We start from the raw sequence: 25,097 nt of genomic DNA, 5'->3' as shown, positions 1-25,097 counted from the left end.
AGCATAACAATGTATACAGAACTTAAAGAGCCACTGTCTTCTCAAACTATTTCCCTCCAAATGATAGCCTATAGTATTCCTAAAGTATTTGTAAATCGCTTCACTTACAAAAAAATGCTTCCTTACCTCATAAAATAAATGCTAGACTAAAACTAAAGTTTTGGCCACCAGGTGTTTAACTTCTCTGCAAACTGCACTTGCCTGTTGTTAGGCTTATTCCATGGCTAGTAAAAGATACACCGAGACTGACAACAAGAAGTAGAGGGGTGGGGTTTAACTAGTACTATGTGCAAGAGAAAAATGTGAAATCTGAGCTTTGTACTTGCAACATGTCTCCCATCTCCAAAGGAACCACACTGTGAATGACTGGATTCCGTTTTATCCCTGACCACCTATACATTTCTAGGCAGCTGTACCATGTGCTCCTACTACTGCATGAACACAGTGCTCTGCCTTTAGAACGCCATCTCTTCCTTTTTGCTCCCTTTAACATGTCATCATCATCAACAGCAGTAGCTGCAGATCAGTGCTTAGTGTAACCCTTCCCTTGCTATATTGCTGTGGTTTCTTTCATTTCTGCTCACAGAAAACATTGCAAAGCCAGTGCATCAGTAACCTCTTCCACCGCCACATTCCATCTATTTTAGTCTACTGTAAATTATCCCCTAGCACAGTGTCAGTCTCAGTCCAGTATACTGTCAACAGCACTATGTCATGATATAATAGTAATGAGTAGGTGCTGTCCTATGATTGGCCAGAAAAGTAAGAGAACGTAAGTATTAGTGTGAGCACCATTGGCAAAAAAAAAAGTCAGGTCCTGCCCCCTAAAATGAAGAAAATAAAAAATTGTTGTTCACTATGGAGGGTGATCTCATACACTAGACTACAAGACTAGACTACCTATAAGACAGGAGAAAGCACAGAGGAGTGCTATCTGACAGGATAGAGCACAGAGGAGTGCTATCAGACAGGATAGAGCACAGAGGAGTGCTAACAGACCGGAGAGAGCACAGAGGATTCCTATCAGACAGGAGAGAGCACAGAGGAGAGCTATCAGACAGGAGAGACCATAGGGGAGTACTATCAGACAGGAGAGAGCACAGAGGAGTACTATCAGACAGGAGAGAGCACAGAGGAGTGCTATCAGACAGGAGAGACCATAGGGGAGTACTATCAGACAGGAGAGAACACAGAGGAGTACTATCAGACAGGAGAGAGCACAGAGGAGTGCTATCAGACAGGAGAGAGCATAGGGGAGTACCATCAGACAGGAGGGAACACGGAGGAGTACTATCAGACAGGAGAGAGCACAGAGGAATGCTAGCAGACAGGAGAGAGCACAGAGGAGTACTATCAGACATGAGAGAGCACAGGGGAGGGCTATAAGACAGGAGAGAGCACAGATGAGTACTATCAGCCAGGAGAGAGCATAGAGGAGTCCTATCAGACAGGAGAGAGCACAAAAGAGTGCTGTCAGACAGGATAATGCACAAAAGGGTCCTATCAGACAGGAGTGAGCACAGAGGAGTCCTATAAGACAGGAGAGAGCACAGAGAAGTGCTATATGACACGAGAAAGCACAGAGGATTCCTATCAGACAGGAGAGACCACAGAGGAGTACTATCAGACAGGAGAGAGCACAGAGGAGTGCTATCAGACAGGAGAGAACACAGATGAATACTATCAGACAGGAGAGAGCACCGAGGAGTGCTATCGGACAGGAGAGAGCATAGGGGAGTATTATCAGACAAGAGAGAGCACAAAGGAGTGCTATCAGATAGAAGAGAGCACAGAGGAGTGCTAACAGACAGGAGAGAGCACAAAGGTGTCCTGTCAGACAGGAGAGAGCACAGAGGAGTACTATCAGACAGGAGAGAGCACAGAGGAGTGCTATCAGGCAGGAGAGAGCACAGAGGAATCCTATCAGACAGGAGAGAGCACAGAGGAGTACTATCAGACAGGAGAGAGCACAGAGGAGTGCTATCAGGCAGGAGAGAGCACAGAGGAGTGCTACCAGACAGGAGAGTGCACAGAGGAGTGCTACCAGACAGGAGAGAGCACAGAGGAGTGCTAATAGACAGGAGAGAGCAAAGAGGAGTACTATCAGACAGGAGAGAGCACAGAGGAGTGCTATTAGACAGGAGAGAGCACAGAGGAGTGCTAGCCCACCCTCACTTATTGGACTGTGTCCATGCCTGTGCTTCAGCTTGGATAAAGCCATGATTTTATAAGCCATCATTTCTATAAAAAGGAAATAACATTTTCTTATAAAGTATATTAGCAAGATTATTGTTTTACCAAGCTGTACAACATAGAAAAAGTTTTTAAATAGGAATCTGCCCATTTAATGTTTTTAAAACAACAGCTACACTTTAAAGTGGCATTCCAATTCCAGGAAATTCATCTTAGTTATTAAATAATGTAAATTAAGGCAGCCTTTTAATATAATTTGTGTATCAGTTTCTCAGGGATTGTAAGATCTCTCCTCACTGAAATGAAATAAGATCCTTCATTGCATAGTTTCAGAAGATGAAAATCTGTCGTGTGATAAAGACACAGGAGGATGATGCAATAAAGAGGACACCACTGTCGCTACGCTGTGACTTCAGCATGTGGGCTTATCGCATTATCAGGGCAGATTTCCATCCTGAAGTGAAGTAACAAGGCTTATATGAAATAATAACACTGGTGTTTAAAACCATAACAATACATAAAGGGTATTAAAAGGTTACAAAAACGAGGCTGTATACCATCAGAGACTCACTCTTATAAACAAAGTACAAATGTTTGATCACTTTTAAATAAAATAAATCACAAGCTTTCTGAAAACCAGTTCTTACAATATGTTCATATGCATTAAAGGGGTAATCCAGGAAAAAACTTTTTATATATATATATATATATATATATATATATATATATCAAGTTGGCTCCAGAAAGTTAAACAGATTTGTAAATTACTTCTATTAAAAAATATTAATCCTTTCATTACTTATGAGCTTCTGAAGTTGAGTTGTTCTTTTCTGTCTAAATGCTCTCTGATGACACGTGTCTCGGGAACCGCCCAGTTTAGAAAATGTTTGCTATGGGGATTTTCTTCTAAACTGGGTGGTTCCAGAGACACGTGTCATCAGAGAGCACTTAGACAGAAAAGAACAACTCAACTTCAGAAGCTCATAAGTACTGAAAGGATTAAGATTTTTTAATAGAAGTAATTTACAAATCTGTTTAACTTACTGGAGCAAGTTGATTTATAAAAAATGTTTTTTTTTTCCCCTGGATAACCCCTTTAACCCCTTAAGGACCAAGGACGTACAGGTACGTCCTTGGTCCTGCTCTCCTGATATAACGCGGGGTTACACAGTAACCCCGCATCATATCACGGCGGGCCCGGCGTCATAGTGAAGCAGGGACCCGCCTCTAATAGCGTGCAGCGCCGAGCACGGCGCCGCGCGCTATTAACCCTTTAGCCGCGCGCTCAGAGCTGAGCCGTGCGGCTAAAACCGAAAGCGAAAGTTGCCGGCTAGCTCAGTGGGCTGTTCGGGATAGCGGCGAAATCGCAGCATCCCGAACAGCTTACAGGACAGCGGGAGGGCCCCTACCTGCTTCCTCGCTGTCCGATCGCCAAATGACTGCTCAGTGCCTGAGATCCAGGCATGAGCAGTCATGCGGCAGAATCGTCGATCACTGGTTTCCTATGAGAAACCAGTGATCAATGATGAAGATCAGTGTGTGCAGTGTTATAGGTCCCTATGGGACCTATAACACTGCAAAAAAAAAGTGAATAAAGATCATTTAACTCCTCACCTATTAAAAGTTTGAATCACCCCCCTTTTCCAATAAAAAAAAAAACACAGTGTAAATAAAAATAAAAATAAACATATATGGTATCACCGCGTGCGGAAATGTCCGAATTATAAAAATATATCATTAATTAAACCGCTCGGTCAACGGCGTACGCGCAAAAAAATTCCAAAGTCCAAAAGAGTGCATTTTTGGTCACTTTTTATATCATTTAAAAATGAATAAAAAGCGATCATCAATAAGTCCTATCAATGCAAAAATTGTACCGTTAAAAACTTCAGATCACGGCGCAAAAAATGAGCCCTCATACCGCGCCATACACGGAAAAATAAAAAAGTTATAGGGGTCAGAAGATGACAATTTTAAACATAAATTTTCCTGCATGTAGTTATGATTTTTTCCAGAAGTCCGACAAAATCAAACCTATATAAGTAGGGTTATCATTTTAATCGTATGGACCTACAGAATTAAAGATAAGGTGTCATTTTTACCGAAAAATGTACTACGTAGAAACGGAAGCCCTCAAAAGTTACAAAACGGCGTTCAATTTTGTCGCACAATGATTTTTTTTTCCGTTTCACCGTAGATTTTTGGGCAAAGTGACTGACGTCATTACAAAGTAGAATTGGTGGCGCAAAAAATAAGCCATCATGTGGATTTTTAGGTGCAAAATTGAAAGAGTTATGATTTTTTAAAGGCAAGGAGCAAAAAACGAAAATGCAAAAACGGAAAAAACCCCGGTCCTTAAGGGGTTAAGGGCACACTCTGATGTGTATTTTGTTGCACCACAATACACACTAAAATACACACGTGTGCACAAACCCTAAGGGCTCGTTCACACTGTGCTATAGATTGGATGCTACAGATTTGCTGCAGATTTCATGTTGCAGAATCAATACAAATAAATAAATAGGTAAACACAGCTTTATATCTGCAGTAGATCCTGTACACGTGAACATACCCAAAGGGTCTGTTCACACAGGTGGATTTCCTGTTGACTTTCCACAGCAGATTTTGCAACCAATGACTTCAATCAGTCAGCAGAAAATCTGCATTAGTGGCAGATTTGTGGATTTTCTGCCGACCCATTAAAATCAATGGAAGTATAAACTGCTGCAGATTTTTTGCAGCTCCTACGCTGGGGAAAATCCTAAGGAAATCCACTCATGTGAACGGACCCTAACGGGGTTTGTCCAGGATTTTAAAGGGGTTATCCAGGATTAGAAAAACAAAGCTGATTTCTTTCTAAAACAGCACCACACCTGTCCTAGGTATAGCAGCTCAGTTCCATTGAAGTGAATGGAGCCAAGTTGTAATATCACACACAACAGGAGTGGTGCTGCTTTAAAAAAAACATCAGGGGAGATTTATCCCAACCTGTGTGGGAATAATAGTGCAGTTGCCCATAGCAACCAATCAGATTGCCTCTGAAGGTCTCTAAACAAAAAAAGCAATCCGATAACTGGTTGTTATGGTTGACTGCACCATTATTCAAATTCGCAGGTTTTGATAAATCTTCTCCATTTTCTCTATTTTTCTATTATTCGATTGTCCTTTAGTACATAGAGCTTATCCCTAAGCTGAAGTAGCAGGTATCAGGTACCAGATGTATAAGACTGTGTCGAAAAAACATTGAAGAGTCTGCAGAGCTCACACAAGCACTATGGCCCCTTCTCACCTAACTGGTAGAAGTATCGAGGCTCGGAGTCCCACCAATGGGATATTAAAGGCCTATCCTACAGCTGGTCCTTACTTATTAGACAGCTGATGGTAGAACATGCGTAAGTGTTATCATAGAGTGGAGTAAGCAGCTGCCCGATGCCTTAGGACAGTGTTCTTTAAACTGTGGCCCTCCAGATGTTGCAAAACTACAACTCCCAGCATGCCCGGAAAGCCAACGGCTGTCTGGGCATGCTGAGAGTTGTAGTTTTGCAGCATCTGGAGGGCCACAGTTTGAAGACCGTTGCCTTAGGACACCAGCACATAAGATGATTTTCAGATCCTGATGAAACCTTCAAGTTTAGCCAACACTAATGTTTATTGCAAGCTTAAAGGGGTACTCTGCCCCTAGACATCTTATCCCCTATCCAAAGGATAGGGGATAAGATGTCAGATCGGCGCGGTCCCACTGCTGGGGAGCCCCGGGATCCCCACTGCGGCCCTGCGCTATCATTACAGCACAGAGTGAGTTCGCTCTGCACGTAATGATGGGCAATACAGGGGCCGGAGCATCGTTACGTCACGGCTCCGCCCCTCGTGATGTCACGACCTGCCCCTTTGAATACAAGTCTATGGGAGGGGTCGTGGCCGCCGTCACACCCCCTGTCATAGACTTGCATTAAGGGGACGGCCGTGATGTCACGAGGGGCGGAGCCATGATGTCACGCTGCTCCGTCCCCTGTATCGCCCGTCATTACGCACAGAGTGAACTCACTCTGTGCTGTAATGATAGCGCAGTGCCGCAGCGGGGATCCCGGGGCTCCCCAGCAGCGGGACCGCAGCGATCTGACATCTTATCCCCTATCCTTTGGATAGGGGATATGATGTCTAGGGGCGGAGTACCCCTTAAACCCCTTAACGACCATGGGCGTAAATGTACGTCCTGGTTTGGCGGTACTTCGCGCACCAGGACGTACATTTACGTCCTGTGTATGACCGCGAGCATCGGAACAGCAGCCGGGGACCCGCTGGTAATGGCCGACATCCGCGATCGCGCGGATGTCCGCCATTAACCCCTCAGATGCTGTGATCAGTACAGATCATGGCATCTGCAGCAGTGCGGTACTTTGAATGGATGATCGGATATTCCGCAGCGCTGCTGCGGCAATCCGATAATCCAGCATGGCGGCCGGAGGTCCACTCACCTGGCTCCGGCAGTCTCCCGGGGTCTTCTGCTCTGGTCTGAGATCGAGCAGACCAAAGCAGAAGATCACCGATAATACTGATCGGTGCTATGTCCTATGCATAGCACTGCACAGTATTAGCAATCAAATGATTGCTATAGATAGTCCCCTATGGGGAAATAAAAAGTGTTAAAAAAGAAGTTGAATAATGTAAAAATAAAAAGTAAAAAAAAGTGAAATATCGCCTCCCCCAATAAAAATTAAAATTGTGCCTCAAAAAGCATAGAATTTTTTTTTTAATAAACATATTTGGTATCGCCACGTAAATGTCCGAACTATCAAAATATAATGTTAATGATCCCGTACGGTGAATGGCGTAAACGTAAAAAATGTAAAAAGTCCAAAACTGTTGCTTTTTTGTCCCATTTTATTTAAAATATTTTTTTTATAAAAAATTATCTAAAAGTTTATATATGCAAACGTAGTATCGATAAAAAGCACAGATGACGGCACAAAAAATGAGCCCTCATACCGCCCTATATACAGAAAAATGAAAAAGTTATAGGTGGTCAAAATAGGGCGATTTTAGATTACTGATTTTGTACAAAAAGTTTTAGATTTTTTTTAAGCAGTACAAAAATATAAAAATATCTAGCCATGGGTATCATTTTAATCGTATTGACCCACAGAATAAAGAACACGTGTCATTTTTACTGTAAAGTTTACAGTGTGAAAACAAAACCCTACAAAATGTGCTAAATTTCCTCCCTAAAAAATGTTTTTGGGGTTTGCCGTACATTTTATGGTAAAATGAGAGGTTTCATTACAAAGCACAATTGGTCATGCAAAAAACAAGCCCATATATGGGTCTGTAGATGGAAATATAAAAGAGTTATGGATTTTAGAAGGAGAGGAGGAAAACAAACAAAAAATGCTAAAATAAAATTGGCCTGGTCCTTAAGATTAAAATGGGCTTGGTCCTTAAGGGGTTAACTGGATCTCTTTTTTTTTTTTTTTTTTTGTGCTTTTGATTAAAAAAAAATAATCTGTTTATTAACTGGGACTTCATAATAAGTGGGAGCTCACTATGATATTCATGAGCTGATGCTCTAGAACGCCCCCTGCTGCTGACTGACTGCTTCTGGTCTATGCACAGGCAGCAGATGGGCCTCTGAATAAAAGCATGATAGCCTCTGAATCAGGGTCCCTATGATGCCCTCAAATAAGGTAGCATGTACCCAATGAATTATTAATTTTAGTCCCTTAAGGATGCAGCCAGCTTTATTTTTGCATTTTCGTTTTTCCCTCCACGCCTTCTAAGAGCCATAAATCTTTTATTTTTCTATCTTCAGACCCATATGAGGGCTTGTTTTTTGCATGGCCAATTGCAGTTTGTAATGACACCTTTTCTTTTACCATAAAATGTTCAAGGCAACAAAAAATATATATATTTTGGGGGAAATTGAAAAGAAAACTACAATTTTGCAACTTTTGGGGGGGTTGGCGTCTATGTAGTACATTTTATGGTAAAACTGACATGTTTTGTTTATTTTGTGGGTCAATACACATGCTTTTCTATTACTGTACTGTTTAAAAAAAAATTCAACTAAATTGTATGTTTAAAATTGCGTTATTCTGACCCCTTAATTCTTAATTTTCCATATTTGGGCTATATGAGGGCTCATTTTTGCACCGTAATCTGTAGTTTTAATTGTTACCACTTTTGCAATAATGTAACCAAAAAGCAGCAATTTTGGACATAGTTTTTCTTTTATGTTTACGCTGTTCACCGTATGGGAGGATGGACAATATATTTTAATAGTTTGGACATTAATGCATGCGGCAATATCAAATATGTTTATTTATTATTTTCCTTTATACATTTTTTTATTAAAATGGGAAAACAGGAGAGGGGCTTATTTAATTTTTTATTTTTTTTCAACTTACAAACTTTACACATGGGACTATTTATTGCAGTCACTCCATTGCTAATCTGACCATGGACCATACCAGACCATAGGAAAAGACTGAAGCAGAGCGGCAGGAGGCAGGTAAGAAGACCTCTCGCCTCCATCTTGACTCACTGGACCCCAGCAATTACGGCACAGGTATCAGCGTGATCATTGATGTCCATCAATATTGTCGAGTCCCCGGCTGCTAATAGCAACTAGGACCTGCCATACATTAAGCGACTGCAGCACATGCGGTACAGGCCATAAATGTATATCCTGGTGCCTTATAAGTACCAGAGCACCAGGATGCACATTTATATCTGTCCTTAAAAGGTTACATATCTACCATAAATATTACAGTCCAGGAAAACTCCTTTATATCAGGTCCTCTATAAAGTAAGTGCACCATTCATTGCAAAATTGACAAAAGTGGATATTCTTCGAAAACTAAGGCTCTTATAGAAAGCTTATAGAAAATGTACATAGATAGACATTGGTCTAATTGGCACTGACGTGAGATGATGACACATACAGTGGGGATCAAAAGTTTGGGCACCCCAGGTAAAAATTTGTATTAATGTGCATAAAGAAGCCAAGGAAAGATGGAAAAATCTCCAAAAGGCATCAAATTACAGAAAAGTTAGATTTTATTTACATCATTTACACTTTCAAAATAACAGAAAACAAAAAAATGATGTCTGCAAAAGTTTGGGCACCCTGCAGAATTTATAGCATGCACTGCCCCCTTTGCAAAGCTGAGACCTGCCAGTGTCATGGATTTTTCTCAATTAGAGATGAGCGAACTTACAGTAAATTTGATTCGTCACGAACTTCTCGGCTCGGCAGTTGATGACTTTTCCTGCATAAATAAGTTCAGCTTTCAGGTGCTCCGGTGGGCTGGAAAAGGTGGACTCTTTCCTAGGAATGTATCCACCTTTTCCAGCCCAACGGAGCACCTGAAGGCTGAACTAATTTACGCAGGATAACACATCAACTGCCGAGCCGAGAAGTTTGTGACGAATCAAATTTACTGTAAGTTCGCTCATCTCTATTCTCAATCATCATCTGGGAAGACCAGGTGATGTCAATATCAAAGGTTTTAAATGTCCAAACTCATCTGACCTTGCCCCAACAATCAGCACCATGGGTTCTTCTAAACAGTTGTCTAGAAATCTGAAACTGAAAATAGTTGATGCTCACAAAGCTGGAGAAGGCTATAAGAAGATAGCAAAACGTTTTCAGATGTCAATATGCTCTGTTCGGAATGTAATTAAGAAATGGCAGTCATCAGGAACAGTGGAAGTTAAAGCAAGATCTGGAAGACCAAGAAAAATATCAGACAGAACGGCTCGCAGGATTGTGAGAAAAACTATTCAAAACCCACATTTGACTGCACAATCCCTCCAGAAAGATCTAGGAGACACTGGAGTTGTGGTACTCTATTCCGCTATAAAGAGATACTTGTACAAATATGGTCTTCATGGAAGAGTCATCAGAAGTAAACCTCTTCTACGTCCTCACCACAAAAATCAGCGTTTGAACTTTGCAAATGAACATACAGACAAGCCTGATGCATTTTGGAAACAAGTTCTGTGGACCGATGAGGTAAAAATTGAACTTTTTGGCTGGAATGAGCAAAGGTATTTTTGGAGAAGAAGAGGAAAATAATTTAATGAAAAGAACCTCTGTCCAACTGTTAAGTATGGGGGTAGATCAATCAAGCTTTGGGGTTGTACTGCAGACATTGGCACAGGGAAAATCTCAAAAAGCTGAAGTTAAAGAGAGGATGGCTTCTACAAATGGATAATGATCCTAAATACACCTCGAAATCCACGGGGGATTACATCAAGAGGTGTAAACTGAAGGTTTTGCCATGGCCTTCACAATCTCCTGACCTCAACATCATTAAAAATCTATGGATAGACCTTAAAAGAGCAGTGCATGACAGACAGCCCAGAAATCTCAAAGAACTGGAAGACTTTTGTAAGGAAGAATGGGCAAATATGCCTCAAACAAGAATTGAAAGACTCTTGGCTGGCTACAAAAAGCATTTACAAGTTGTGATACTTGCCAATGGGGGCAGTACAAGATATTAACTCTGCAGGGTGCCCAAACTTTTGCAGATGCCATTTTTTTGTTTTCTGTTATTTTGAATGTGGAAATGATGGAAATAAAATCTAACTTTTGTTGACATTATAAGAACCTCTAATCTGTAATTTGATGTCTTTTGGAGATTTTTCCATCTTTCCTTGGCTTCTTTATGCACATTAATAACATTTTTTTCCTGGGGTGCCCAAACTTTTGATCCCCACTGTGTATAGGTGCTTCAATCAAGAATCATTCTAGCTTTACATATGTACCAAAATAATGAGGGAGGCAATAAGCATCTCTGATATGTGTCATAAACCATAGTCGTAGATTGTCGAGATTTACAGGACCATGATTAAGTTTAGCAAAGTGTCATACTCCATCAGCTCCTCGCCTGGTCAAGATTTGTAACCTTCTACAACCTGCAGTGGCTCATGGCACTGATTTCCTATGCAATTGCTCTTTAACCCTGGAGCCTTTCGTTTTGCTAGACAGAAACATGACCTTGGGGTCAGAGCTGAGCTTTGTGTACATATTTCTTTCTACATGATAATCCATGAACTGAGACACTAGTATTTATGTACTCCATCTAGTTGAGGTAGTCTTTACACTATTTAAGGTCTTATGTTAGACAGATAATGTAAGTGAAAGCAATGTCATATACATTTACTACTTTATACTGCTACACGTAATGCCATCTAGCAGTAAGCTGATTTCAGGAATAGAGGATTTAATACGACTAGGCCACTGTCAACCAGCCAGAAATGATTACTTATGTCTTTGATGCTAGAGAAAGTTTAATATGATATCATACTGCTCGGTGACTTGGATATGCTTTAAAGCTTTTATTCATTATGACATCATAAGGTATAAATGAAACTTTTTATATAGAATATTTTCCTACAGTCCTTTACAAATGGTAACCCTTCCAACAGACCTCAGGCTGTTATCAATGAGTTCATAGAGCTTTGCTAATGCTAGATGAGATCATGTCACTTTGCTGCATGCATACATAATGGGGGAGACTTATCAAAACCTGTCCAGACGAAATGTTGCTGTGTTGCCCATAGCAACCAATCAGATTGCTTCTTTCTTTTTTGAAAAGGCCTTTGAAAAATGAAAGAAGCGATCTGATTGGTTGCTATGAGCAACTCAGCAACTTTTCCTCGGGACAGGTTTCGATAACTCTTCCCCCAATATGTACAGATTGTTTCATAAATGATGTTTTGGAAAACATGATCAGAAATATATTCCACTGTTAGTGACATCATAGATGCTGCCAGGTGAAATGGAGAAGTGAGTTGTCATGAAATGCAGCTTGCTATAGTGTGCTCATATATATAGTGGGGGAGATTCATCAAAACCTGTCCAGAGCAAGAGTTGCTGAGTTGCCCATAGCATCCAATCAGATTGCTTCTTTCATTTTTGAAAAGGCCTCTGAAAAATGAAAGAAGTGATCTGATTGGTTGCTATGGGCAACTCAGCAACCTTTCCTCTGAACAAGGTTTTGATAAATCTCCCGCAGTGTGCTCACTTTTCCAGATTGCTCGAATATGTTATTAACAATATATGTTAATGGGTTTCTCAAATTTGACTGAAGACAACATCTGGGTGGTGCTTGTATATTGTTTCCCCATAGGCCAAAAAACATACTGGTGCATATTTGCTTTTGTGTGTAAAATAGGGAATTCAGATTGTGAGCCCCACTGGGGTCTGCAGGTTTCATCTTTATTGTTTAAACCCTTAACGACGAAGGACGTAAATGTAAGGTGAGCTGGTACTTAACGCACCAGGACGTCCTATGCATAACCGCGAGCATCGGAGCGATGCTCGCGTCAAACGTGGAAGGTCCCGGCTGCTGATAGCAGCCAGGGACCCGCCTGTAATGGCGGACACCCGCGGTCGCGCGGATGTCCACCATTAACCCCTCAGATGCCATGATCAATACAGATCACTGCATCTGCAGCATTGCGGTACTTCGAATGGATGATCGGATCGCCCGCAGCGCTGCTGCGCTGATTCGATCATCCAGCATGGCAGCCAGAGGTCCCCTCACCTGCCTCCGCTGCCTTCCACAGGTTATCTGCTCTGGTCTGTGATCGAGCAGACCAGAGCAGAAGATGACAGATAATACTGATCAGTGCTATGTCCTATGCATAGCACTGAACAGTATTAGCAATCAAATGATTGCCATAAATAGTCCCCTATGGGTACTATTAAAGTGTAAAAATAAAAGTAAAAGAAATTTTAAAAAAAGTATAAAAAATGTGAAAAACCCCCTCCCCCAATAAAAATGTAAATTGTCCCAATTTCCCTATTTCACCCCCAAAAAGTGTAAAACATTTTTTTTTTATAAACATATTTGGTATTGCCGCATGCGTAAATATCTCAACTATTAAAATAAAATGTTAATGATAAAATATGGTGAACAGCGTGAAGGTAAAAAAAAAAAAAAGTCCAAAATTGCTGCTCTTTTTTATAACATTTTATTCCCAAAAAAAAGATTAAAAAAGTATTAAAAGTTTTATATAAGCAAATATGATATCAATAAAAAGTACAGATCACGGCACAAAAAAATTAGCCCTCATACCACTGCTTATACGGAAAAATGAAAAAGTTATAGGACTTCAAATAGGGGGATTTTAAACGTACTAATTTGGTTAAACAGTTTGCGATTTTTTTTAAGCACAACTGTAATAGAAAAGTATGTTATCATGGGTATCATTTTAATCGTATTGAACCAAAGAATAAAGAACACATGTCATTTTTACCGTAAAGTGTACAGCGTGAAAACGAAACCTTCCAAAATTAGCTAAATTGGGGTTTTCTTTTTAATTTCCCCACACAAATAGTATTTTTTTGGTTGTGCCACACATTTTATGGTAAAGTGAAGGATAGCATTACAACGGACATCTGGTCGTGCAAAAAACAAGCCCTCATATGAGTCTGTGGATGAAAATATGAAAGAGTTATGATTTTTTGAAGGCAAGGAGGAAAAAATGAGTCCTTAAGGTCCAAATGGGTTGAGTCCTTAAGGGTTTAAAGATGTACTACACTGGAAAACTTTATTTAAAAAAAATAAACTGGTGGCAGAGAGTTAAACAGATTTGTAAAAACTCAATTTTAGGAACTGTCCAGAGTAGGAGCAAATCCCCATAGAAACCTTTCCTGCTCTGGGCAGTTCCTAAAATGGACAGAGGTGTCAGCATCAGCTCCGTGGGGAAAAAATGTGTTCCAGTTGAGTACCCCTTTAATTGTCCCTATGCTAGTGGGTGGGGGCTATCCTTTATCATGGCTTCCCATACATACACACTAAAAAACGGGATCCTGCTTTTTATAGCACTGTAAATAATCTATCTGTGTTCCTTTCTCCTTTCACCCCTCCTCATTACACACCCCATAGACTTGTATGATCAGATAAACTAGCAGATGAATTCTTAAAGGAATATTCCCATTTCACAAGAATATGCTATCACTTTATGATCAATGGGTGTCTGACCTCCTGTATTTTATGATCCTAAAAATGAAGAGCATTGATTCAGGACTGGGGCCCCGTCACAATTCTTTGCTGCAGAGTGCCTCTGCTCTACAAAAAGAAAGAAACAAACAAACAAAAAAAAAACAATGAAGGGGCCACAGCAGTAAGTCAGTGATGTGTACCCATATTTCCCAAGAGTGGTGGAGGTTCCAGAGGTCTGAGCATGACCGATCATAAAATCATGTAATATGCTATCACTCTATGAATGTGGAAATCCCCTTTAACTCTTCCACCTGAGCTTACGAGTACCTAGAAAGCAGAAATTAGATTTAGCCAGAAAGGCTTCAACAGATAATAAAAGCACCAGTATCAGCAGCAAATCTGTATTTGATCTAACTCAGAAATTTCTTCCAGTGCCTATATCTGACCATGTTGTGATGTTCATCACCTGAGACAGTGTATTATTTTTGGTGAAAATAACCTAATTTTGCACTGCAGATGGAGACTAAATGAGCAAAAAGTCCTGTTCAAACCTAATATGATTTATAGGACAGTTAAATCTGACCAGGAGGAGAGCATATCCTTTGCTTGCGTGATCCTGATTTTCCCTGCTGCCTCTATTTTAGACAGCTTGGCCTACTACTTGTGCTGCTAACTTGGGAACAGGCCCAACCTGCTACTGAAGTGGAAGTGGCAGATGTTTAAATGCAGAAGACTCTGCATTCTGGGGGACATAAACACTAAGAGGGAGATTAATCAAAACCTGTCCAGAGGAAAAGTTGCTGAGATGCCCATAGCAACCAATCAGATTGCTTCTTTTATTTTTTCAGAGGCCTTTTAAAAAATGAAAAAAGCAATCTGATTGGTTGCTATGGGCAACTCAGCAACTTTTCCTCTTGACAGGTTTTGATAAATCTCCCCCTTAGTCACTAAGAGCAGTCAGTAAAAAACATCTGCCATGGGTTAAGCTTATGGAGGACACTCTCTACCCTCCATAACTCTGCGGGCCCAGGAATAAAGCATCATTACACAAGTCCATAAATACAACATACTACTGACTAGAATTACAGGCAAGGCAATCAGAAATGCTCAGTGAAAGATAAACCACCACATAAACTGCTTCAAAGGTTCCTCACTATTGTTTTATGAACATGACAGTGCACTCTGCCAGGCTTGATGGATGGTATTTATTATTTCATCACATGTCCTACGACTGCATCAAAGTGCAATTACCAACCCCAGATCTATAATCGCCTAAAAGTCATAGCTGAAGACATGAGATCTTATGAGGTTGTATCCATCACTACATGCACAGTACTGGATAAAGAATATAGATACACATCTGATCTTATGTACCCACAAGAAATCAGCCTCTACTATTTATCGATCTTCAGATTTTAACAAGGCTGAACCCCGGCTTGGGCTATATCCAGATAATGAGCATGTAAAGAGCATTAAAACATGTAACTTAAAAATGGAATCTAGATGACAGGAGGTCGCTGGAGTTCAACTGTAAGAAATATGTTATGTTTAAGTCATCCTCTCCAGACAGGGAGAGATGATGCCAATGAATTTTAAGGACTTATTGCAATGGCATCCATCTATTTAAAAATTAATGAAAAGTTCACCTTCTTCAACAATTGTATTTACAGCACACTGTCTAGCACCGACATCATGTCCCAGATTCATTTATAGGGCTTGACTTTCTATTGCCATGATGTTTCACAACGTCTTCTATTTAATAATAGTCTTAAGAAATAACTCTTAAATAAATAATCAGAAACTGGGGATAAACAGTCAATATTTGTACACACAATGTTCATTGCCCGTGATAACACATGGTTAAATCTGCAACAGCCTATTGTTTCGTAATGGGCAGTTTTCCAAAGCATCAACTTAAAGGGAATATAAATAGTGACATGAAAGTGTCTCATTAGCATAGAAGGGCTGATTGACATTATAGTCTGTGGTCATTACGTACAAGCTTTTTATTGCATACGACTAAATATCATCCAAACAAAGAACTGTGCAGCTTTTATATGCATCTGTGGCTGGGGATTTACACTAAAAATAGATCCTTTTATGCATTGGTTTTACATGAAGCATAAAATCAGTAGAAAAGATTCCTAATTAGTTTTCCCATCAACACATTCCATTCACTGGCTACAATTTTTCTCCTGTTCTTTATATAAAATCCAATCGCTGCCATAAACAATACAGCACATTTCTGCATCCGACCTCAGTGAAGCAGGAAGCTAAGCTGTTAAAATGCTGTTTATTTAGATATATCAACGTAAAAAATAAAAAAAATAAGAAAAAATCTCAATAAAATAAAAGCTGATTAAGCTCTTTTTATTGTTATTTCAAGAGTCAGAGTAATCCTCTGGATTCCTCCCTCCTCTACATAGGAAAGCCCAGTTTTTCAGCTTTCGCCTGACCAAAGCAAAACAAAAAGAAATGTAAAAAAAATTTTTAAAAAATGACTAACGAGACATTAAGATATAACCAAATGATTTATCATTATTTAATTTTAAAAAAATGGGAGGAAGGGGGGATTGATTTGCAAATGGTCTTAAAAATCCTCAGCTACCCTCAATAGCAAAACTGGGCCAAACATCCATCTACCTCTATCTGCCTGTGCATATACCTTATACACGATATATATATATATATATATATATATATATATATATATATATATTATTTTTTTAAGCCTTAAGCCGAAACGACGATAATATCATAGCAAAAATAGACTTCAATGGAGCGTAACATTTCCCAAAAAATAAAACACCAAGATTTCACTGCTCAACTTGCAGGTCCTTTGAGGGTCATGGCTTTGAAAAGGTTAATCCTGCTCCATGCATGCAAATCCTAGACAGATGCGAGATAGGAGTCCTAAATAATTGTAAATGTTGTCTGTTATGTGTGCAGGGATAGATGGATAGATAGATAGATAGATAGATAGATAGATGGATAGATAGATAGATAGTGTCAATGGATTAAATTATAGATAATAGACAGATAGATGGATGGATGGATGGATGGATGGATGGGTGCATAGTGCTCTATATATAAAACTAGAACATGGAATCAGAGCCATGAATATGTCTTAGCAGCTTTAGGATCTGTACCAATTCTCCCCCCTCCCCAAAAAAACTCCAGAAAGTTAAGGGGGGCCAGTGCTGCTCCTCACCCCCTCCCAACTTCCTCCCCTTTAGGAAGACTGCACAATCTCCATAGCCCCTAACACAGTCATCACCATCTCAGCCCCAGAGTGGGAATAGCAGCAAAGTATTTACCAGGTCTCCTTGCAGCACTGGATCTCTGCAATCTGAATGTTCTTGCCTCATTCCACAGGAAGAATCCCTGCTCTGTCTCCAGCAGCATCCCATACACTGCCCCTTTATTCTTCTCCAGGCAATAAGAATCTCATCATCTGGAGGCAACTACTCCCTGGAAGATCCAGCCACAGAGCCCAGAAATGCACATGCAGCGTGTGTGTGTGTGAATGGAGGCTTAGCCTTCGCTGTCAGTGTCATAATCCCAGCGATCCTGGATTTTCTCGACGGAATATTGACCCGGGCTATCAGTGCCGGCTCCTGGTCCCCAGATGTGGCTGCAGTGCTCAGTGAAGCAGGGCTTTTCTCCTTTATCTCCTGGATCCCGTCTGCTCTGCTTTCTAGCAGGAGAGAGCCCTGTTTTCCTCTTGCACAGGTTGGAACTTTAATGTGCTGCCTGCTCGAAAACTGGTGCACATGCTCCCCCAGTGGCGATGAGCGGAAGTGCAGCTGCTGGTACAGCAGCACTGCAAAAAAAAGGAACAACACATGGATGGATGGGATTCTTTCTTTTTTTTTTTTTTTTTCTTTTTCTCTCTCCCTATCTGAGCAAGTACAGTAAATGGCCATCGATATAGAACACTGCTGAAAAGGAGATATTTGGTTGTTATCTCAGTCCTCTGCAGCCCTATGTGTTATAAAACAGTAAAAAAAAAAAAAAAGATAATATTGTATCTGTATAATAATCAGGGCTGAAGGGGGAGAAGTGGGATTTTGCTTAAAATGGAACTTTTATTTTCATGGGTTGTAAGGTATTTATAATAAATGGTAATAAAAGCATGTTCTTTGGTCCTGTACTCCATGCAGCTCTAAAGAACAGTGCATTGTGGCTGATACCAGTAAGCAATAGCTCACTGTTGGCTGTCCGGGCAGGCTTGGTTGTTGTAGTTTTGCAACAGCTGGAGGACCACATTTGGAAGATCACTGTCAATTTGCTTGCAAAACTACAACTCCCAGCATGCCCGGACAGCCAACGGCTGTCCGGGCATGCTGGGAGGTGTAGTTTTGCAACAGTCTTTAGCTTTGTTGCAATCCTCTTGCGAAACTAGACAGATAAGACAGAAAGAAAACGGTTTTGCGGAGGCGCTGCACAAGAACATGAAGTGGGGACTTGAGCAGCACAGGACAATAAAATGGTTTTCTTGGTATAATGGGGACAACGTGTTTCGGCATGAACTCATGCCTTCCTCTGGTCCACTTACAGTGCCCAAGAAAATGCTTGTTATGGTACTGTAGAGCTGTGTAGAGGTCCTGTGTGCGTCTGTGCTGCCGCCGGTCGGCTCTACAGTACCATAACAAGCACTGTAAGTGGACCTGAGGAAGGCATGAGTTCATGCCGAAACGCGTTGTCCCCATTATACCAATAAAAGCATTTTATTGTCCTGTGTTGCTCGAGTCCCCGCTCCATGTTCTTGGGCAGCGCCTCCGCAAAACAGTTTTTTTTTTCTGTCTTATCTGTCTACCAATACTATCTGTCTTCTAATACCCCATTACTGGGGTCCGATACCGGTAGGAGTGCAGCAGCCAACTTAAGCCATCAACCCAACCCGTGCTTATCGCCGCACCAACCAATCCACGGTTGTACAAGGTGGGTATCTCACTGTGGCGTCGTGAAGGGCACACACCAGCATATAGCCCTTATAAGGGAGTGCCCCCTGTGTTTTTTTATCCTTTTCCAAGCATCTTGCGAAACTACAAATCCCAGCATGCTTGGACAGCCTATAAAAATTGCAATAACTAACGGCTTCCCTTAAAATAGCAATAACCAAAGGGCTGAAAGGGGGAAGAAGTGGGATTTTTTTTTTCATGGGTTATAAGGTATTTCAAATAAATGGTATTAAAAGCATATTGTCTGGTCCCTTGCTTCATGCAGCTCTGCAGAAAGAGCAGTAAAAAACTGTGGCTGATACCAGAAAGCAATAGCTCACTGTTGGCTGTCCGGGCATGCTGGTAGTTTTGCAACAGCTGGAGGGTCACAGTTAGAGACCACTGTCAAAGTGTCATACAATAATAACAGCCTTTCTAGCTAAACCCAAAGGCTTTGTTGCAATCCCCTTGCAAAACTACAACTCCCAGCATACTTGGAAAGCTAAAAATCAAATAGCAATAAGCAATGGCTTCCCTGTAAATAACAATAACCAAAAGGCTGGCGGGGGGAGAAGTGGGATTTCTTTAAAATGTAACTTTTATTTTCCTGGGTTATAAGTTATTATATTACATTATTTACAATAAATGGTATTAAAAGCATCTTGTCTGGTCCATTACTTCAAAGGTGCAGTAAGACACTGTGGGGGATTTATCAAAACCAGTGAGAGGAAAAGTTGCCCAGTTGCCCATAGCAACCAATCAGATCGCTTCTTTCATTTTGCAGAGGCCTTGTTAAAAATGAAAGAAGCGAGCTGATTGGTTGCTATGGGCAACTGGGCAACTTTTCCACTGCTCAGGTTTTGATAAATCTCCCCCACTGTGGCTGATACCAGTATGCAATAGCTCACTGTATATTTGGTAATCATAATGTATAAGCCAGATGTGCTCATTTCGTGTTGTTATATTCTCAGACATGCGACCTGGATGAGCATGACCCTAAATCCCATGTGCCAGGGTATATATTTCTTCTGTTTGGGTTAAACACACTGGACAGCTGAATAAGTTTATTTAAGACATCAATAAAAGTGCAGTAAGACGCTATGGCTGACACCGGTGAGTAGGGATGAGTGAATCGAATCTGACGAATCCGATTTCGTTAAGAATTTCAGTAAAAATTAGATTTGCAACGAATGCGAATATCGCCATGATTCGATCGTGCGAATCACTTCATTAAACTCCATTTAGTGCGATCCAGGCTCCAGGGCATCTAAAATGGCGGATCCACATGTGAGGACATGGGGCAAGAAATCCTGGGAAGGCGGGAACAAGGGTAGGAGGGATCACCCTGAATCACATGCAGCATGCAGCCTATCAGCAGCCAGCCATATGTCATAGCTCTATATAACCGGCAGCTATATTGCGGCCAGCCACTTCAGCCTTTTATTGCAGAGAGAAAGATAGGGACAGCGCTGTGTGTTGCACAGAAAACCTTTTTTTTACAACAGTGATTCACCTACCAGTAACATCAGCATTCTATTACAGAGAGGGACAGAGAGCAGTGTGTTGCACAGTGTATTGCACAGAACAGCAGCGATTCACCTAAAGCCCAAATCCTGCCTAGAAGCACTGATAGGGAAGGGAGTGAGAGTGAGAGAGAGAGTGCAATTGTAGGTGTAGTACACATCGACTGTGTGCTGCAGCACTGGTGTGTACTGCTGGTGTTGTAGGCAAATACTTTTTTCAGCATACTGGAGTGCATTGTCCTCCCCTCATAAGTGCATACCACATACGTACATTTAAGTGCCATACTATTTTGTTCCTGTTAAAGTCTTAAGGGCCTAGATACTGTGAAAAGCATGCCCAAAAGTACACGCAGGTTGGTGTTGTAGAAAAATACTGTTTTAATCGTACTAGAGCGCATTGTCCTCCCTTCATAAGTGCATACCACATACTTACATCTAAGTGGGGTACAATTTTGTACAGCCAAAAGTACACCAGCCAAAAGTACACACCAGCTGGTGTTGTACGCAAATACTGACTTAGGCGTACTGGAGCGCATTGTCCTCCCCTCATAAGTGCATACCACATACGTAAATCTAAGTGGTGTACTATTTTGTTCCTGTTAAAGTCTTAACCCCTTAAGGACCGGAGGTTTTTCCGTTTTTGCATTTTCGTTTTTTGCTCCTTGCCTTTAAAAAATCATAACTCTTTCAAATTTACACCTAAAAATCCATATGATGGCTTATTTTTTGCGCCACCAATTCTACTTTGTAATGACGTCAGTCATTTTGCCCAAAAATCTATGGTGAAGCGGGAAAAAAAATCATTGTGCGACAAAATTGAAAAAAAAACGCTGTTTTGTAACTTTTGGGGGCTTCCGTTTCTACGTAGTACATTTTTCGGTAAAAATGACACCTGATATGTATTCTGTAGGTCCATACGATTAAAATTATACCCTACTTATATAGGTTTGATTTTGTCGCACTTCTGGAAAAAATCATAACTACATGCAGGAAAATTAATACGTTTAAAATTGTCATCTTCTGACCCCTATAACTTTTTTATTTTTCTGTGTATGGGGTGGTATGAGGGCTCATTTTTTGCGCCGTGATCTGAAGTTTTTAACGGTACCATTTTTGCATTGATAGGACTTATTGATCACTTTTTATTCATTTTTAAATGATATAAAAAGTGACCAAAAATGCACTATTTTGGAGTTTGGAATTTTTTTGCGCGCACGCCATTGACCGAGCGGTTTAATTAATTATATATTTTTATAATTCGGACATTTCCGCACGCGGTGATACCACATATGTTTATTTTTATTTTTATTTACACTGTGTTTTTTTTTTTATTGGAAAAGGGGGGTGATTCAAACTTTTAATAGGGGAGGAGTTAAATGATCTTTATTCACTTTTTTTTTTCACTTTTTTTTTGCAGTGTTATAGGTCCCATAGGGACCTATAACACTGCACACACTGATCTTCTATGTTGATCACTGGTTTCTCATAAGAAACCAGTGATCAACGATTCTGCCGGATGACTGCTCATGCCTGGATCTCAGGCACTGAGCAGTCATTCGGCGATCGGACAGCGAGGAGGCAGGAAGGGGCCCTCCCGCTGTCCTGTCAGCTGTTCGGGATGCCGCGATTAGCCGCGGCTATCCCGAACAGCCCGACTGAGCTAGCCGGGAACTTTCACTTTCACTTTTAGCCGCGCGGCTCAGCTTTGAGCGCGCGGCTAAAGGGTTAATATCACGCGGCGCCGCGATCGGCGCTGCGCGCTATTAGAGGCGGGTCCCGGCTTCACTATGACGCCGGGCCCGCCATGATATGTCGTGGGGTTACTGTGTAACCCCGCGTTATATCGGAAGAGCAGGACCAAGGACGTACCGGTACGTCCTTGGTCCTTAAGGGGTTAAGGGCCTAGATACTGTGAAAGGCCAGCAAAAAGTACACATCAGCTGGTGTTGTGCACAAATACCTTTTTAATCGTCCTGGAGCACATTTTCCTCTCCTCATTAGTGCATACCAAATACGTACATCTAAGTAGTGTACTATTTTGTCCCTCTACACCTCTCTGCAATCCCTGGACACCCCTCTGTTATCCTGTACACCCTTCTGTCACCCCTGTATGCTGTATGCCCTTCTGTCACCCATGTACACCCCTCTACACCTCTGACACCCTTCTGTCACTGTGTGGGGTAATGCAGGAGACATTTTGTGTGCTTGTCTGTGTGTGTGTGTGTGTGGGGGGGGGGGGGAGGGGGGGGGGGCATTTGAGTGAGCCTGGAAACATTGGGGGAGATTTATCAAAACCTATGCCAAGGAAAGGTTGCCCAGTTGCCCATAACAACCAATCAGATTTCTTGTTTCATTTTGCAAAGGCCTTTGTTAAAAATGAAAGAAGCAAGCTGATTTGTTGCTATGGGCAATTTTTCCTCTGCACAGGTTTTGATAAATCTCTCTGCTTGTGTGTTATGGGAAGGCTGGTGGCATTGTGTTTGGAGGAGGCTGTAGTCATTTGTAGGGAAAAGGGGAGGATAATGCTGGAAAGTGCAGAGTCTAATACTAATATGTTTGTGTTGCAGGTTCCATTATGTCCTCTTCCAGATGGGGAAGAAAAAAAAAAATGAATGACTGATTATTCTGTATTTCTGTTCTTGTCTCAGGAGCAAAAAGAGCTAGCTACATCTCTGTCTGTAATGCACATCATGTAACAATGTTCAGCATTTATAAGATTGCTGTTCTTTTCTGTTCTCTCCTCAGGAGCAAAAAGAGCTAGCTACAGCTCTGTCTGTAATGCACATCATGTAACAATGTTTAGCACTTAGCTGATCACTGTTATGTTCTGTTCTCGCCTCAGGAGCAAAAAGAGCTAGCTACAGCTCTGTTTGTTATGCACATCATGTAACAATGTTTAACACTTATAAGATCGCCATTATAAGAGCCTTGTAGTTTGCAGACTTTGTTTAAAGATGTTTTATAATTTATGAAAAGTGACTTGTAAACCGTATGCATTTTTAAACAGTATACTGTTTTTAAAAGTGCATACTGCACCATCCATTTTTATGTTTTTTAAAATTCTGTCCATGTTTAATGGGAGGGGTCTTGGGTGGGGACTTTAGGATGCAAATACGCATGTGCAATGAATAAATGCATACAATTTTGCCGTATGGAACCGTATACATGTGTGTTTCCCATTGACGTCCATGTTAAAAAAAAAAAAGGTATGCGGTTGCAATACGGTTTTAAAACTGGAGTCAAAACCGTGGTCAAACACGGTTTGGAGTGCTGTTTAAAAATGTATTGCAAGCAAACCGTACGCAACCGTATGCATCAGGGTGCATACGGTTTGCAATGCTTTGCCTATGTATACAGTTTTCAATACCGTTCCTTACGTTTTCACTAATGAAAACGTATGCGGGAACCGTAGTTGAAAAACGTAGTGTGAATCCAGCCTTATGCCCTATCCTTTGGATAGGGGATAAGATGTCTAGGGGTGGAGTACCCCTTTAACCCCTTAAGGACCAGGCCCATTTTGGACTTAAGGACCAGACCAACTTTAGTTTTGCATTTTCGTTTTTTCCTCCTCGCCTTCTAAAAATCATAACTCTCTTATATTTCCATCCACAGACCCATATGAGGGCTTGTTTTTTGCGTCACCAATTTTACTTTGTAATTACATCACTTATTTTACCATAAAATGTACGGCGCAACCAAACAAATATTATTTATGTGGGAAAATGTAAAAGAAAACCGCAAGTTAGCAAATTTTGGAAGGTTTTGTTTTCATGCTGTACATGTTTTCTTTATTCTGTGGGTCAATACGATTAATATGATACCCATGTTATATGTTTTTCTATAATTGTACCGCTTAAAAAAAAATCTCAAACCATTTTAACAAAATGAGTATGTTTGAAATTGCCCTATTTTGACCACCTATAACTTTCTCATTTTTCCATATATGGGGCGGTTTGCGGGCTCATTTTGTGCGCCATGATCTGTAGTTTTTATCAGTACCACTTTTGCTTAGGGTTCACTTTTTATAATTTTTTTTATTAATTTGTTTTGGAATAAAATGTGACTAAAATGCAGCAATTTTGGACTTTTTAAAAATGTTTTACGTTTACGCCATTCACTGTACGGGATGATTAACAATACATTTTAATAGTTCAGACTTTTACGCTTTTTTGGGGGTAAAATGGTAAAAACGGACCACCATGCTGGATGATCGGATGCCAGCGGACATTCGAACGATCGCGGATGTCCGCCATTACAGGCGGGTCCCTGGTGCTCGTGATCATGGTGGCGCGTAAATGTACGTCATGGTGCGTTAAGTACCACGTCACCATGACGTACATTTGCGTCCATTGTCATTAAGGGGTTAAATATTATTTAAAAATTTACAAGTCACTTTTCATAAATTATAAAATGTCTTTAAACAAAGGGATTGCTATACATAAAAGCCAGGTAAGAAGTCCAAAATGAAAGGTAACTCTTGTCAC

At 40.8% G+C, this 25,097-nt stretch overlaps 1 protein-coding gene and 1 long non-coding RNA gene across 7 annotated transcripts in view; one reads left to right on the top strand and one right to left on the bottom strand.

Annotated features, from left to right (window-relative positions):
- NLGN1 (neuroligin 1) overlaps positions 1-25,097 on the bottom strand; it is an 896,776-nt gene that overhangs the window by 487,939 nt on the left and 383,740 nt on the right. For 3 of the 5 annotated variants that reach the window (XM_056565208.1, XM_056565211.1, XM_056565212.1), the window contains one exon: positions 17,465-17,970. The exons of the other annotated variants lie outside the window; for them this stretch is intronic. The gene's annotated coding sequence lies outside the window, so the exon portion shown is untranslated. Of the gene's footprint in view, positions 1-17,464; positions 17,971-25,097 lie in introns of those variants that run through there. 5 annotated transcript variants of the gene reach the window in all.
- The window catches only part of LOC130361771 (uncharacterized), a 288,138-nt gene that overhangs the window by 161,273 nt on the left and 101,768 nt on the right, over positions 1-25,097 (top strand). The gene's annotated exons all lie outside the window — the stretch shown is intronic.

The sequence above is a fragment of the Hyla sarda genome, chromosome 3 (genome assembly GCF_029499605.1).
Source record: "Hyla sarda isolate aHylSar1 chromosome 3, aHylSar1.hap1, whole genome shotgun sequence".
Lineage (NCBI taxonomy): Eukaryota > Metazoa > Chordata > Amphibia > Anura > Hylidae > Hyla > Hyla sarda.
This window is presented reverse-complemented; position numbering and strand designations above follow the sequence as displayed.